Source organism: Heptranchias perlo, chromosome 4 (genome assembly GCF_035084215.1).
Source record: "Heptranchias perlo isolate sHepPer1 chromosome 4, sHepPer1.hap1, whole genome shotgun sequence".
Classification (NCBI taxonomy): Eukaryota; Metazoa; Chordata; class Chondrichthyes; order Hexanchiformes; family Hexanchidae; genus Heptranchias; species Heptranchias perlo.
In genome coordinates, this window is record NC_090328.1 from 77,550,963 (window position 1) to 77,567,009 (window position 16,047).

Sequence of the window (16,047 nt, forward strand, 5' to 3'; positions counted from 1 at the left end):
TCAAAGACGACCTAAACAGATGTGAGGAGTAATGTGAACATGTGTTCCTGGAAAAATGTTCCTCTGATCGTGTTCATGATAACAAGCTGGCTTTAGGCATAGTATTGTGTAGACCAGATCTTTATTCTCAGAAATGTCACTGTACGGTAGAAAACTGTTTTGCTTCACCTTTATTAACTTTCAAAAAGTTTTTACCTCAAAACACTGCCTTCCACCATGGGAAATGATACATTATTTTCAAACATGTGTAAAGATTGTCAATGTTATACAAAAAGAAAAAGCTTGCATTTATATGGCACCTTTCACGACCTCGGGCTATCCCAAAGCGCTTACAACCAATAAAGTGTAGTCGCTGTTGTACTGTAGGCAAACGTGACAGCCAATTTGCGCACAGCAAGGTCCCACAAACAAGCAATGAGTTGAATGACCAGATAATCTGTTTTAGTGATGTTGGTCGAGAGATAAATATTTACCAGGACACTGGGGTGAACTCCCCTACTCTTCTTCAAATTGTGCGATGGGATCTTTTACGTTTACCTGAGAGGGTAGGTGGGTCCTCGGTGTAATGTCTCATCCAAAAGACGGCACCTCCAGCAGTACAGCACTCCCTCAGTGTCAGCCTGATGTGTCAGCCTAAATTATCTGCTCAAGTCTCTGGGATGGACTTGAACCCACAACTTTCTGATCCAGAGGTGAAAATTAGCCAAGACGGACAGTGACAAAGAACAAATGAGATGGGGGGGGGGGGGGGGTGAACAAAAGCTTGGTGAAGGTGGGCTTTAAGGAGGACCTTGGAGGTGGAGGAGTTTAGGAGGACATTCCAGAGTGGGATTTAGGCAGTTTACAGCATACCTACCAATGGTGGTGCAAAGGGAGGGGGATGCATAAGAAACTGGAGGCAGAGGAACAGTTGAGTTCGGGGAGGGGGTTTATAAAACTGGAGGATGTTAGAAAGATAGGGATGGGTGAGGCCATGCAGGAATTTAAACAAAAGATGAAAATTTAAAATTTGAGGCTTGGGGGAGCAGTGAGGATAGGGGTGAGGATCAAGTGGAATCTTGTGCAGTATGTGCAGAGTTTTGGATGAGCAGAAATATACAGAGGTGGAGGATGAGAGGTTGGACAGGAAAGCACTGGACTAATTGAGTCGGAGTTTATAGAGGCGCATATGAGGGTTACAGAGGCAGATGGGCTGAGGTAAAGGTGGAGTGGGCAATGTTATGGAAGTGGACGTAGGCAGTCTTTGTGATGGGAGAGAATATAGGGTTCATCAAGTCGACGGCACAGAAACAGGCCATTCGGCCCAACTAGTTCGAAGTTCAGCTCGGGGTTCAACCAATATGTCAAACAAATTATCTGGTCATTGCTGTTTGTGGGACCTTGCTGTGTGCAAATTGGCTGCCGCGTTTCCTTCATTACAACAGTGACAGTACTTCATTGGTTGTAAAGCACTTTGGGATATCTTCAGATTGTGAAATGCACTATATAAATGCAAGTCTTTTTCTTGGTTCAGCATCCATTTTCCGTACATCTCTATGAGGCGGCCTGGGATGTTTTCTTAGTTAAAGAAGCTATATAAATATAAGCTGATGTGGTTTAGACAACTGACAAGTGCAGACATGAGCCTTCAATAGGCAGACAGCAGGTACCAGGATGGTCATTAAAGTGAGTGCAATGCCACCATTGTCCTGATCACACACAGACTCACGCCATACCTGACCCCACTAGTGATTCCACCAGTTGGAAGTGTCGAGCTAAAGCAGCAGCTGCTTATCTGTTTGTAACCCAAACATGTTAGGCCCTAGATATGAGTATGTGTTCTCATACCCACCCTCCACATAATATCTTCCAGCAGCTTATATCCCAATTCTCAGAGATTCCTTATCAGCTAAGTGTCTCTCAGCAAAATGTACAAGTCAAATTAATTTTGGTTGAAATTTCTGGCAGCCTCAGGTTATGTATACTTTAATATTTCCTGATTTACAGCCTTTAGGTTATACAGATCATAGAATAGAATCATAGAACTTACGGCACAGAAGGAGGCCATTTGGCCCATCGTGTCCGTGCCGGTCGATAAAGAGTATCCGGCTTAATCCCACTTTCCAGTACTTAGTCCATAGCCCTGTAGGTTACGGCACTTCAAGTGCATATACAAGTAGTTTTTAAATGAGTTGAGGGTTTCTGCCTCTACCACCCTTTCAGGCAGTGAGTTCCAGACCCCTACCACCCTCTGGGTGAAAAAATATTCTCCTCAGCTCCCCTCTAATCCTTCGACCAATTACTTTAAATCTGTGCCCCGTGGTCACTGACCCCTCTGCTAAGGGATATAGGTCCTCCCTATCCACTCTAGCTAGTCCTGTCATAATTTTATATACCTCAATTAAATCTCCCCTTAGCCTCCTTTGTTCCAAAGAAAATAACCCAGCCTCTGCAATCATTTCTCATGGTGAAAATTCTCCAGCCCTGGCAACATCCTCATAAATCTCCTCTGTACCCTCTCTAGTGCAATCACATCTTTCCTGTAATGTGGCAAGAACTGTATGTAGTACTCAAGCTGTGGCCTAACCAATGTTTTATACAGTTCTAGCATAACCTCCCTGCTCTTATATTCTATGCCTTGGCTAATAAAGGAAAGTATCCCGTATGCCTTGTTAACCACCTTATCTACCTGTCCTGCTACCTTCAGGGATCTGTGGACATGCACTCCAAGGTCCCTTTGTTCCTCTACACCTCTCGGTTTCCTCCCATTTATTGTATACTCTCTTGCCTTGTTTTCCCTCCCCAAATGCATTACCTCACACTTCTCTGGATTGAATTCCATTTGCCACTTTTCTGACCACCTGACCAGTCCATTGGTATCTTCCTGCAGTCTACAGCTTTCCTTCTCACTACCAACAACATGGCCAATTTTTGTATCATCTGCAAACTTCTTGATCAAGCCCCCCACATTCAAGTCCAAATCATTAATACGTACCACAAAAAGCAAAGGACCTGGTACTGAGCCTTGCGGGACCCCACTGGAAACAGCCTTCCAGTCTCAAAAACAACTGTCAACCATTACCCTTTGCTTCCGACCACTCAGCCAATTTTGGATCCAACTAGCCACTTTCCCTTGGATCCCATGGGCTTTTACTTTTTTGACCAGTCTGCCATGTTGGACTTTGTCAAATGCCTTGCTAAAATCCATGTATGCTACATCAAATGCATTACACTCATTGACCCTGCTTGTTACCTCCTCAAAAAGTTCAATCATGTTAGTCAGACATGACCTTCCCTTAACAAATCCATGCTGACTGTCCTTGATTAACCTGTGCCTTTCTAAATGACGATTAATACTGTCCCTCAGAATTGTTTCTAATAATTTACCCACCACCAAGGTTAGGCTGACTGGCCTATAATTATTCGGTCTCTCTCTTTCTCACTTTTTAAACAACGGTACAACGTTAGCAGTCCTCCAATCCTCTGGCACCATGCTTGTAGCCAGGGAGGATTGGAAAATGATGGTCAGAGCCTCTGCTATTTCCTCCCTTGCTTTGCTTAACAGCCTGGGATACATTTCATCCGGGCCTGGCGATTTATCTACTTTCAAAGACATACAGTATTTTAATTTTTTTAATCATCTAGAAAGGATTGAATAAATAACTGGGTTAAGGAGGATAAATGTATCCAGGGATCCTACATCTGGACAGGATTGGGCATGGTTGCAAAACTCCCCATGGAAAATAGCCTGTCAGCCTTCACAATCAAACCTCACATGTACTTTGTCCAAGTGGTGGTTACTATCAAGAGGGAGGAGGTAACCTGGCCATGCTTTTAAGGGAGATGGGGAGAAAATTGATGAGAAACAATACAAAAAAAAATTACTGCATTGTAATCACACCGTAATGATTCTTCTCATTGGAATGAACTGTCTTCATGAAAAGGCGATTGGGAAATTTTTATGTCTGGGTTTTCTGGGTAATTTTTCCAATGCAAACAACTTTACCAAGGATAAAATTGCATGCCAACAACACAGTGACTGCTTTTATGGTGTTTTTAATTCAGCTCCTAGTGTGGGCCTAGAAATCTGCTTGCAACCTACAGAATTTAACAACATAAAATGCCAGGAACCAGCTCATAGATGCTGGGCTCCCAGGACCTGAATTAAAAGAACAAGGGGAAAACCCTGGAATCATTTAAGAACCAATTAAGTACAGCAATGATGGCGGGGGCAGGGGAGGGCTCTTTCTGGATGAATCACTTAAGATGATCATAATTATCTTTTTTAACAGTATAAATGGAGCTACTAATGTGATTTAATCTGATTTGCATCATCGGGTTGTGTACTACTTTGAAAAACCTTTTTTCATTTGTTTACCAACAAGTTTTCACAAATCCTTTAATTGGAACCAGGTGTTTCTCCTTAAAGGAAAATGTGGAGACACCCTAAAGCCATCTAATTTCTCTGTGATTCCAATCTCCTGTGTTAATTGATGACCAAACAATCTCCAATAGAATGGGCAGACAATGGACACAGACAATAAGCTATCTGATGTATTTTATTCAGGCCAATAACTCAATCAGTATTCAAAAGAAATTAGGCATCTCTGAAACAAAAAAGGGTTACAGTTAAATGTTAACCTGTCTGTTCTTTCCACAGATGCTAACTGACCTGCTGAGTGTTTCCAGCATTTGCAGTTTTTTGCTTTTTATAAGCATCTTTGAACTGCATGTGCATTGGTGGCAATACCACTGTACAGATTACCACACTGTCACCAACGGCAACCGCAACCCAAGCAGTGGTGCTGTATTGTAAATCAGGAGTCACTAACTAAAACTTTTTCCCCTGACATTACCAGAACCATAGCTAGGGTTGCCAACCCTCCTGGGAGTCTACCGGAATGACACATGAATCTCCAGGGCACTGCTGCATGCAGCCTGGGAGGACATTGCCCTTTAAATTTCTCACCACAACAGAGACACTCCCGCACTCCGTGACATCACCAGCTGACATGGTAGAGAGGCCGCTGGCTCAGTGATGTCACTGCCACTGCAAAGGGTCGGCCCCCACTTAAGCCGGCTAGTAGAGAAACAGCCATGAGGCTGGGGAGGTGGGGGGAGAGGAGAGTGGGTGACCAGAGACTGGGGGAGGTCTGGGCATTGGGCGGGGAGGACAGAGTGGCAGCGGACGGAGAGGCAGGAGATGGGGGCTCCCGGGGGGCGGGGTGGGAAGGTGGGAAAGAGGGAAACTGGGGAATGGGGCAGACGTGGGTCCAAGCACTTCCTGCAGAGCCGGAAGCAGCAGTAACATGCTGATGAGGAGCAGCCAGTAAAAGGGTGAATGATAGCTGGGGTCTTTATTGTGGGTAAATAGTGAAAGATTTTTTTCCACTGGTGGGCGAATGTGGAACAAGGGGACAGAGACTGAGAATTCTTACTGAAAGAACCAAGGGGAAAGGAAAAAGGAAGGTTTTTGCACTGAGGGCTATTAGACTATGGGATGCTTCACCCCAAGTGTCTATTGAGGCATAAACTAGAACATCATTTAAAAGGGAATGGGATAAGTATATGAAAAAGAGGAATATAAACGGTCTGGGGGAATGGGATTACTGGAGGGAGCACAGGCATCAGGGCCCCAATGGCCTCCTCCTATGCTGTAATTTCTATAATTCTATGAAAACCCTCTTTTATTGAGACTGAGCCCCAGGAAGTGGCTTAGAAATGTTGGTGCTGAGCTGAGTTTAGGACAATGTGCCCTGTGAGAAGTGCCCCAAACACTGAGCTCGCTGCCCTTTGTGCAATCTCTTGGTTTGGTTCAGGTCAGTCTGTGCTGGCCAGTTTTGACGTGTGAAGTCGAAGTACAGATCGGCTCTGACTGATGTTCCCAGTTCAGAGTTGTCACCTTTACAGGGAACCGGAGTCCAAGGAGAGAGGTGGGGCTTGTTAAAAGTGGCATCAACTGGGGAGCCTGACCTCACCTTGTGTAGTGCTGGGGATTTTGGCTGTAGTTATAGGGTGAATATCAGCAGGTTATAGGATTATTACTAGTTACAGGAAGGATATTGGGGCATTACATATATTACTTCCAGTTATATTTAGACTATCATTGAGTTATTGTATTTTTTAAGGAGGTGTTGTGATAGCTGTTTTGAAATGGAGGGGTACAGTACAAGAGCAGAATGATCCATATACAATCTCAGCTAACATTGGGGCCAGGAAGGGAAGTTAGGTAGTGGCAATGGTGTCAAGGGAGCAGGAAGTGGATCTCTTGGACAAGATCAGCTCGGAGAGAGCATGAAGGAAGATAGGAGAAAAACTAGAAAAAGACACAGGATTAGGGCTAGGTCAAGGGGGAGCCTCGTGGGAGATTTGGCTTTGTGAGCAAGTGGAAGTGGGAGAAGCGGCAGAAGCAGCTGAATGGATGGTCTCAATCTTAGTGATCAAGAAGTTCATGAGCTCCTTGCACTTGTTGCTCGATGTGAGGGTGGAGGGGGCAAGGAAGAGGTTGGTATTGGAGAAAATGGGATTATAATTGCTCTTCATGATGATCCTGGAGTAATGAGCGATTTTGACAGAGAGTGAGGCCCAATAATGCTTGATGTGGTCCAGCCAGATATGGCACTAGTGATGGATTTCCATTAAAATCGATGGAAATAAAAATTGGGAGAGATATAAAACAGGCTGCTGATTCGCTACCACCCGTTTTACACTATCGCACAAAATCAAAATTACCCCCAATGTTTGAAATATAACATACATCAAAACAGATTACAATTTCCCCCTCAAGGTGATAAATCTCTCTGGGGGATGGTTCCATGGACACTGCTGGCCGTCTTGCATTACCTCACCTAAGTGGCCATTGTTTATGTGTGAACCTAGACAGAGTCCTGTTGAGCTATTTAGATTTTCAATGCTCCACTATTGGCGACCGTGCCTTCAGTTGCCTAGGCCCTAGGCTCTGGAATTTCCTCCCTATACCTCTCCACCTCTCTCTCCTCCTTAAAACCAACCACTTTGACCAAGTTTTTGGTCACCTGTGTTAACATCTCAAATGGCTCGGTCACATTTTGTTTGATAATCGCTCCTATGAAGCACCTTGTGATGTTTTACTACATTAAAGGCACTGTTTAAATGCAAGTTGTTGTTGTTAACTATCACCGCAAAGCCTGATCCTGTCTTCAGGTCGCCGTATAGAACAGGAACATGGTTAATATTTTCTGTCCTTAGTCCAAGGCTGCCAAGGCCAATTGTGGCACACAACTCACTGACAGCAACTACCTCAGAACAGAAGTAATGGTCTGTATGGCAGCGAGTTGATCTGGAATGAAAGGGTAGTGAAAGCAGATTCAATAGTACATTTCAAAAGGGAATTGGATAAATACTTGAAGGGAAGAAAGTTACAGGGCTATGGGGAAAGAGATGGGGTTTGGGACTAAATGGATAGCTCTTTCAAAGAGCCAGCACAGGCACGATGGGCCAGATGGCCTCCTCCTGTGCTGTACCTACTATGATACTACACTGGGCAGTGCCTTTACCCACTAGGCCTTTGAGGGAGCATTGGTTACATTTTAAAACAATGTGAGTGACTGTCAATTTTAATGAGGCAGGTCTGAAAGAACATGGGTGATAAAGGGTTAGCTCAGTGCAGTCTGGGTCCTGAGAGTGTGATGGCTGAATGAACTCCCTGCATTGTTCCTCTATTTTTGTCAAATGGATCCATGGAGGAGGTAAGGAAAAAAAGAACTTGTGTTTATAATAGTGCCTTGTCACGTCCTCAGGATATCTCAAAACAATCAATTACTTTTGAAATGCAATCACTACTGTTGTTACGTAGGGAGGTTCGATGGCTGATTTGGAGACCCATGAAAATTTCTGCTGCTGACAGAACAAGGTAAATCAGGCAATTTACTTTGGGAATTGTGGTTGACTGTATAAGACTTGCATGTCAACAGTTATGGCACCGCAGTAATATGCCTTAAGAATATTGGGATATTTACATGTCTAATAGCACAGAAGGAAATTAAATAAAACACAAAAGTAGTCACAGAAGCAGAGTCTAACGAACAAGCTATAAACACTAGCTCTTGAGTCTTATGCTCTGATCCTGGCAACAACAGTGCTGTTGCCAGGATCAGCCTTTTGTTTCGGTGTATGGCTGACTGCTTGATTTGTGATTGTGAAACAAGTTAGATTGGGGGAAGGGAGGGTAAAGAGATTCCTGAATCCTAAACTTTTCATGTACTAATTACACTGCAATCAGCTTTTAACTCCACTTCTTGGAAATGAAAATCCTCAGAGTACAAGCTAAAGAGAAACCACTCAAGTGGTGAACAACAACCTGTTCACTGGATATGAAATCTTGGACTGAGGTCATGTCGCTGTAAAAATGGGAGCGTAGTATACCCAATTAAAATCTCCATCTCTGTTGCACTTCATCCCCTCCTCTCGGCCGCTGAAACCCTCATTCATGTCTTTATCACCTCCGGATTTGACTTCTTTGGTGCCCACAGCCGCCCTCCACCATCCCCCCCCCCCACCCCAAAGAAGCTTCTTATCTCCATGCTACATAAGTTCCAATTTAACCAAAACTCTGCTGCATGTATCCTATCCTGCACAAAGTCCCATTCACCTCTCACCAGTGTCCTTACCAACCTCTAATGGCTCTCCATCCCTCACCGCATCAACTTCAAAATCCTCCTCCTTGTCTACAAATCACTCCACTTTCTTGGTCCACCCTACTTTTGAAACTTCTTCCAGCCCTTCTTCCTATTTACATCTGCTCATCCAACTCATATCATAATAGGTACAGCACAGGAGGAGGCCAATCAGCCCATTGTGCCTGTGCCAGCTCGTTGAAAGAGCTATCCAATTAATCCCATTCCACTGCTCTTTCCCCATGGCTCTGTAATTTTTTCCATTCAAGTATTTATTCAATTCCCTTTTGAAAGTTACTATTGAATCTGCTTCCACCGTCCTTTCAGGCAGTGCATTCCAGATCATTACAACTCGCTGCATAAAAAAATGTTTCCTCATGTCGACTTGGGCTCTTTTGCTGATCACCTTAAATCTGTGTCCTCTGGTTACCGACCCTACTGCCACTGGAAACAGTTTCTCCTTATTTACTCTATCAAAATCGTTCATGATATTGAACACCTCTATCAAATCTTCTATTAACGCGGGAGTCCCTCCAGCAGCCCGATATAAAGGAGCAGCGGACAGAGAGAGAGAGAGCAGCTCAGAGAAAGCGCGGGAATCTCCCCCCACTCCCACTGGCCCAGTATGAAGGAGCGGTGGAGGCGGTCAGTCTGAAACAGACAGTAAAAATTAAAATAATCAAAAAGTGACAATACAAGGTGGAGCGGCAAGAGTAAGTATTTCATTTTTTGGTGTTGATGGTTAGTGTAAGTGGCTGCTGGGGAGTGGTATAAACTAGGAACCTATAACTTGCCAATACTTATTAAATTGATAACTTAAACTAGATAAATTAATTAGTTTAAAAATAATAACCAAAAATAAACCAAGTCAAGTAATTGCATAAAAACTTTAAGTAAATAAATAAAACAAGATTAGATAGAGATGGCAGTGCAGGTGGTGTGCTGTAACTGCAGCATGTGGGAGTTTGTGGAGAGCAGCATCCCAGGCAACCACATCTGCAGTAAGTGTCTGCGACTCGAGGAACTTCGACTCAGAGTTGTTGAGCTGGAGTCTGAGGTGAAGTCATTGCAATGCTTCAGAGAGGGGGAGAGTTACCTGGACACTTTGACCCAGGAGGCAGTCACACCCTTTAGGATAGATAATGGATTAGATTTGGTTGGTGGTCAGGGATAGGAGGATGTTACTGCGAGTCAGGCAGATAAGGGGACCCCGGATGCAGTGGTGGAGGAGTCTCAGTCTTTGCCCTTGTCCAACAGATGCAAGGTACTTGTGTGGATGAGAACAAAGACTACAGGGAGGATGGGCAAATTGACCACGGCACCGTAGTACAAGAGGCCATTCAAGTGGGGGGGAGCATAAAGGAATATGGTAGTGTTAGGGGATAGTATAGTCAGGGGGATAGATACTGTTCTCTGCAAGGTTCAGGTAAGGGTAAATTTATAAATCTAAAGGGAAAAGTCGAGGCTGTAGAACAGAGTAGCAATTTGGGTCAAAACAAGCAGTGTCAGGAAGGGACAGAGAGTTTAACAAAGGTAATAGGGCATTAATGACTAAAGTCACATCAGGGAAAAATAGGAAAAAGTTAAAATTAAAGCCGTTATATCTGAATGCACAAAGCATTCGTAACAAGAATAGATGAATTAATGTCACAAATAGAGATAGATGAATTTGATCTAGTAGCTATTACAGAGATGTGGTTGCAAGGTGACCAAGGTTGGGAACTAAATATTCCAGGGTACTTGACTTTTAGAAAAGATAAACAAAATGGAAAAGGAGTGGGGTGGGGTAGCCCTGATAATAAAGGATGAGATATAGACAGTAGTGAGAAAGGATCTTAGCTCAGCAAATCAGGATGTAGAATCAGTATGGGTGGAGATAAGAAATAACAAGGGGCAGAAAACACTGGTGGGAGTAGTTTATAGGCCCCCTAAAAAAATTTATAGTGTTGCACAGAGCATAAATCAGGAAATTAGAGGAGCATGTAACAAGGTTAATGCAATAATCATATGGGACTTTAATCTTCATATAGACTGGGAAAATCAAATTGGCAAAAATAGTTTGGAGAATGAGTTTATGAAATGCATTCGAGACAGTTTTCTAGAACAATATGTCGAGGAACCAACTAGGGTCCAAGCTATTTTGGATCTTGTAATGTGTAATGAGACAGGGTTAGTAATCTTGAAGTTAAGGATCCTCTGGGGTAGAGTGATCATAATATGATAGAATCTCATATTGAGTTTGAGAGTGATGTAGTTAAGTCCGAAACTAGGGTCTTAAATTTAAACAAATCCAATTACGTAGGTATGAGGGGTGAGTTGGCTAAGGTAGATTGGGAAATTAGATTAAAAGATATGATGGTAGATAAGCAAACATTTAAAGAAATAATTCTTAATTGTAAACGAATATAAATTCCCTTGAGGAATAAAAACTCCACAGGAAAAGTGATCGAACTATAGCTAACTAGAGAAGTTATGGATAGTATTAAATTAAAAGAAGGTGCTTACAATGTTGCCAAAAAGAGTAGTAAGCCTGAGGATTGGGAGGGTTTTAGAAATCAGCAAAGGATGACCAAGAAATTGATAAATTTTGGTAGAAAGAACGAGGAGAGGAATTATAAACTAAATGGTACAATTCTAAAGGTGCAGGAACAGAGAGACCTGGGGGTATATGTGCACAAATCACAGAAGGTGGCAGGGCTGGTTGAGAAAGCGTTTAAAAAAGCATATGGGATCCTAGGTTTTATAAATAGAGGCATAGAGTACAAAAGCAAGGAAGTTATGATGAACCTTTATAAAACACTGGTTCAGCCACCACTAAAGTATTGTGTCCAATTCTGGGCATTGCACTTTAGGAAGGATGTGAAGGCCTTAGAGAGGGTGCAGAAAAGATTTACTAGAATGTTTCCAGGGATGAAGGATTTCAGTTACAGGGATAAACTGGAAAAGCTGGGGTTGTTCTTAGAGCAGAGAAGGTTGAGAGGAGATTTGATAGAGGTATTCAAAATCATGAAGGGTCTAGAGAAACTGTTCCCATTGGCGGAAGGGTCAAGAACCAGAGGACATAGATTTAAGGTGATTGGCAAAAGAACCAAAGACGACATGAGGAAAAACATTTTTACACAGCGAGTGGTTAGGATCTGGAATGCACTGCCTGAGGGGGTGATGGAGGCACACTCAATCGTGGCTTTCAAAAGGCAATTGGACAAGTACTTGAAGGGAAAAAATTTGCAGGGCTATGGGGAAAGGGCGGGGGAGTGGAACTAGCTGGATTGCTCTTGCAGAGAGCTGCCACAGGCTCAATGGGCCGAATGGCCTCCTTCTGTGCAGTAACCATTCTATGAAACTATAAAGAGGGAGAAAATTGAATATGAGAGTAAACTAGCAAGAAATATTAATTATAACAGCTTCTATAAGTATGTAAAAAGGAAGAGATTAGAGAAAGTAAATGTGGGTCCCATAGAGGCAGAGACGGGAAATTATAATGAGGAATAAGGGAATGGCAGAGACGTTAAACAAATATTTTGCATGTGTCTTCACAGTAGAAGACACAAAAAAATAACGGGGAACCAAGGATCTAATGAGAGTGAGGAACTTAAAGCAATTAAGATTAGTAAAGAAAAAGTAATAGAGAAATTAATGGGACTAAAAGCCAACAAATCCCCTGGACCTGATGGCCTACATCCTAGGGTTTTAAAGGAGAAGGCTACAGAGATAGTGGATGCATTGGTTTTGATCTTCCAGAATTCCCTAGATTCTAGAATGGTCCCTGTGGATTGGAAGGTAGCAAATGTAACCCCACTATTCAAGAAAGGAGGGAGAGAGAAAACAGGGAACTATAGGCCAGTTAGCCCGACATCAGTAGTAGGGAAAATGCTAGAATCTATTATTAAGGACATAGTGACAGGGCACTTAGAAAATCATAATATGATCAGGCAGAGTCAACACGATTTTATGAAAGGAAATCATGTTTGACAAATCTATTAGAATTTTTTGAGAGTGTAACTAGCAGAGTAGATAAGGAAGAACCAGTGGATGTGGTATATTTGGATTTTCAAAAGGCTTTCGATAAGGCACCACACGAGGTTGTAACACAAGATTAGGGCTCATTGATTGGGGGTAATATATTATCATGGATAGAGGATTAGTTAACGGACAGAAAACAGAGAGTAGGAATAAAGGGGTCATTTTCGGGTTGGCAGGTTGTAACTAGTGGGGTGCCGCAAGGATCAGTGTTTGGGCCTCAGCTGTTTACAATATATATCAATGACTTAGATGAGGGGACTGAGTGTAGTGTATCCAAGTTTGCTGACAATACAAAGCTAGGTGGGAAAGTAAGTTGTGAGGATGCAAAGAGGCTACAAAGGGATATAGACAAGTTAAGTGAGTGGGCAAGAAGGTGGCAGATGTATTATAATGTGGGGAAATGTGAGGTTATTCACTTTGGAAGGAAGAATGGAAAAGCAGAATATTTTTTAAAAGGTGAGAGACTAAGAAATGTTGGTGTTCAGAGGATTTGGGTGTCCTTGTACACGAATCACAGAAAGTTAACATGCAGGTACAGCAAGCAATTAGGAAGGCAAATGCTATGTTAGCCTTTATTGCAAGGGGGTTGGAGTATAGAGCAATTATATAGGGCTCTGGTGAGACCACACCTGGAGTACTGTGTACAGTTTTGGTCTCCTTACCTAAGGAAGGATATACTTGCCTTAGAGGGGGTGAAACGAAGGTTCACTAGATTGATTCCTGGGATGAGAGGGTTGTCCTGTGAGGAGAGATTGACTAAAATGGGCCTATACTCTCTGGAGTTTAGAAGAATGAGAGGTGATCTAATTGAAATGTATAAAATTCTTAGAGGACTTGACATGGTAAATGCTGAGATGCTGTTTCCCCTGGCTGAAGAGTCTAGAACCAGTGGTCATAGTCTCAAGATTAAAGGTTGGCCATTTAGGACCGAGATGCAGAAAAATTTCTTCACTCAAAGGTTTGTGAATCTTTGGAATTCTCTACCCGAGGGGTAGCTCAGTCATTGAGTACATTCAAGATTGAAATCGATAGATTTTTGGACACTAAAGAAATCAAGGGATAGGGGGATACAGCGGAAAAGTAGAGTTGAGGTAGATCAGCCATGATCTTATTGAATGGCAGAGCAGGCTCAAGGGGCCGTATGGCCTACTCCTGCTCCTATTTCATATGTTCCTATGTTCTTAAACTTCTCTGTTCTGAGGAGAACAACCCCAGCTTCTCCAGTCTTTCTATAAAACTGAAGTCCCTCATCCCTGGTACCATTCTAGTTAATCTCTTCTGCACCCTCTCTAAGGCCTTGACATCTTTCCTAAAGTGTGATGCCCAGAAGTGAACACAATACTCCAGCTGCGGCCTAACCAGTGTTTTATAATCTGAGTGCTCCCTCCTCCCTGGACCCTACTATCATTAACACAATTAGAACTATTTGCTCACATGGAGGGTAAACACTGACACAGACTGGTTGGGCTGAATGGCCTGTTTCCATGTTGTATTTCTATATGGTATCAAAGCCTTCAGTCATCTCATCTCAGACTTTGGAATTCTCTACCCAAACCTCTCTGCCCTGCTTCTTTAAAACCTTCAGCTACATTTCAGTTACCTAACCTAATTTTCAACCACATTTCAGTTACCTATGCTAATTCCCCTCCCACTCCTGCTTGATTCCAACTATGAAGCAACTTGAGACTTTTTGCTACATTAAAGGCAATGTATAAATGTATGTTCTTGTTACTTTGTACTCTCTGCCTACAATAGACAATGTCAGCTGTGGCTCAGTTGATAGCACTATTGCCTCTGAGCCAGAAGGTTGTGACTTTAAAACCCACTCCAGAGCCTTGAGCCCATAATCTAGGCTGACACTCCAATGCAGTACTGAGGGAGCGCTGCACTGTCGGTGTTGTCTTTCAGATGAGATGTTAAACCAAAGCCCTGTCTGCCCTAGGACGTAAAAGATCCAATGGCACTATTTCAAAGGAGAGCAAGGGAGTTCACCCCAGTGTCCTGGCTAATATTTATCCCTCAGCCAACATCACTAAAACAGATGATCTGGTCATTATCTCATTGCTGTTTGTGGGATTTTGCTGTGTGCAAATTGGCTGCCACTTTTCCTACATTACAACAGTAGCTGCACTTGAAAAAGTACTTAATTGGCTGTAAAGCGCTTTGAGATGTCCTGAGGTCATGAAAGGCGCTATATAAATGCAAGTATTTTTTCTTTCTTTTACAACAAGATGTTGTACTTACATAGTGCCTTTAACATAGCAAAATCTCTCAAGGTGATGCACAAGATGGATTAGAATTTGATCAGAAGAATGGGAGATGAGGTAGGGGAGGTAAAATCAGCAAGCTTAGACTAAACAAGCAAATTAAAAGTGAAATAAAAAGGAAAAATAACTTTTATAAATCTTGCAGCAAAAAAGGTGGGGGGGGAGGTTTACTGGTATGACTATAGGAATATGCAGTAACATGCCAAAAGGGTGACGAAGGAGAAAGCCTCCGAAAGCTTGTGATTTTCAAATAAAACTGTTGGACTATAACCTGGTGTTGTAGGATTCCTTACATTTATCCAGTAGTAGCCAGAGAATCACCTGCAATGGCATCTCTTCCTGCTCCCATACCGTTACCCCTGGAGTCCCACAAGGATCTATCCTTGGCTCCCTCCTATTTCTCATCTTCCCCTCACGGCATCATCCGAAAACAGGTCAGGTTCCAAATGTACGCTGATGACACCCAGCTCTACCTCACCACCACCTCTCTCACGCCTCCAATGATTTGTCATACTGCATGTCTGACATCCAGTATTCGATGAGCAAAACTTTCCTCCAATTAAATATTGGGACGACTGAAGCCATTGTCTTTGGTCCCCACTACAAACTCCATTCCCTAGCCACAAACTCCATCCCTCTCCCTGGCCACTGTCTTGAGGTTGAACCAGACCGTTCACAACCTTGACGTCCTATTTGACCCTGAACTGAGCTTCCAACCCCATATCCACTCCATCACCAAGACCGCCTACTTCCACCTCCATAACATCGCCCATCTGCGCCCCTGCATTAGCTCATCTGCTGCTGAAACCCTTGTCCATGCCATTGTTACCTCTAGACTCAACTATTCCAATGCCCTCATGGCCGGCCTCCCACCTTGCACCCTCCGTAAACTTGAGCTCATCCAAAACTCTGCTGCCTGCATCCTAACACACACCACATCCCATTCACCCTATGCTTGCTGACCAACATTGGCTCCCAGTCCGGCAACGCCTCAATTTTAAAATTCTCATCCTTCATTTCAAATCCCTCCATGACCTCACCCCTCGCTATCTCTGTAACCTCCTCCAGCCCTACGACACTCCGAGATCTCCCAGCTCCTCCAGTTCTGGCCTCTTGCACATCCC